Below are 2,065 nucleotides of genomic sequence, written 5' to 3'. Positions count from 1 at the left end.
GCAAAACCATCATTTAAATAGCCCGCTGCCAAAACTTTTGCACCTGCCACCAGTTACGCAATCGCTCTTGTTAAATCACCCGCAAACCATGGTTCAGCCCCTCGCGCAAAATTCCAGTTTGCGAGCGCAAATTACTGCACGCAAAATTGGATCTTGATAAATCCGGCCCTTAGTAGTTTTTTGGAGCACATACTTTTTCACTTTTACTTGAGTAAAGAGGTGAAGTTGATACAACAGTTACACTGCTGTACCATAATTCTACTTAAGTAACAAATGTGTGTACTTTTGACACCACTGCCCACCACCTGCCCAGCATCTGGGACTCTTTGTGCGACAAAAAAAACCCCTGTGAATCCCGGGTTTTGCTTTGCCCCTGTCTGCTTTGTTAGTTTGATTTGTTCTGGACTGATTCCTGGGTTCTACTGGCGTCTGAACTTAGACCTGTCTTCTGACTCTGGCTTTGGATTTCCCCTCAAGGGCACTGTTGCTTCTTGGCGTCGGTTGGCGCCTTCTCTGCTCTTTCTCTAGGAACTTTTGGGGGGTGGGGTGCTGCCCGCCGCAAGCTGGGGGGTAACCTCACGTTTAGATTCAACTCTTTCCTCTGGGAGCAGACTGAACTTTAAATCAGAGATTTGCCCCACAGCTGACAAGCAGCCCCATGTTTCTGTTTATTTTAGTCTAAACGCTTTCCCACTGCCTTTCTCACCTAGAATTTTGGGTCCCACTTCTGAGGTCATTACAATTATACAGCAGTAAGGGCTGATACATGGATTTACATGGGCCGATTGAGACCCAGGTTGTCTCATCCAACATCAGTTTGTGACCTCACAATTGTGTTTCTGAAAAAATGTTAAAAAAAAATGTGTGGACAGCCTTCATCATTTGTTATAGCTGGCACTAAATCAAATTGTTTTTTAGTAATATTGGTAATCACTAGTCTTTTAGGGTTTGTAATGTAAGAATATAAGAACTACTATTTTAAAAAAGACACTTTTTAACTCACTCTTAGATATGGAACTTTTATTTTTAAATTTCACAAAGGTTTATTACTTGCACTGTTTTCCAAATTGTTTCGTAAAGCTATTAAACAATTAAAACCAATGAAGTAGTGCCACATGTTTCAGAATGTCAGGACCATCAACCATATCTACTGTTTATATTTATGTAATGTAATTTATGTAACTATTTTGCATGTCACTATCACTTTACTTGGATTTAGCTCTAAATATGCATATATATATATATAAAAAACTGTATCTGGAGCATGTAACAAAAGCAATTTCCCTTAATTACATTAAAGTATTTTTGATTCTGATTATTCTGATTCTGATTGCAGTGAAATTAACAGCTCTGTTTTAATGTAAACAAGTTTATTTGTGATGAATCACAAATAATAAAATAAAATAGGTTCACCAAAGCTACATAACACATGCTGATTAACTAAGATGTGAGCTCTGCCAACAGGTTAAGTCATAGTTGTATTCCATGATGTGCAAAATCCAACATTTTACCATTGCAATTTACAGGAGGCCCCTTAAATAGCCATTTTCTAATCTGCTCTTTAGACACAACTCTTCACCTAGGCTACTATAAATTTCATTTTTTATTTTCTTTCTTTCTATGTCATGTTTTTCTGTTGCTCCATTCACTTGTATATCATTTTACTTTTAAAGTAATTTGTTTCTACTTTTATTTATTTATGTAGTCTTTGATTAAGTCTTTGTGTTTAGCAAATTGATGTCCACATTCTATTTTGAAGTGCTATGTAAGTAAAGTATCATATAGAAGTAACTCTAAGCAATGGTTTTCTTTCTGGTTTTAGTATTGTATTCAAGAATCCTTAAAATTTAATTACTTATTTCTATGCAATTATTATCTAAATATAAATAATGTGGTTTGTTTATTGTGTTTCGGGACAAAATAGTCATCCCTCAAAAACACAAGTTAGTATTTCTAAACATGCATTAATGGAAATCCCATGATTTGTATAATGCAGTCTACATGTGTGTAAATTCAGTTGCCTATATGATGTATACATATATATATATATATATATATATATATA

The sequence above is a fragment of the Cyprinodon variegatus genome, unplaced genomic scaffold (assembly GCF_000732505.1).
Source record: "Cyprinodon variegatus isolate N-32 unplaced genomic scaffold, C_variegatus-1.0 Scaffold367, whole genome shotgun sequence".
NCBI lineage: Eukaryota > Metazoa > Chordata > Actinopteri > Cyprinodontiformes > Cyprinodontidae > Cyprinodon > Cyprinodon variegatus.
Note: the sequence above shows the minus strand (reverse complement) of the source record.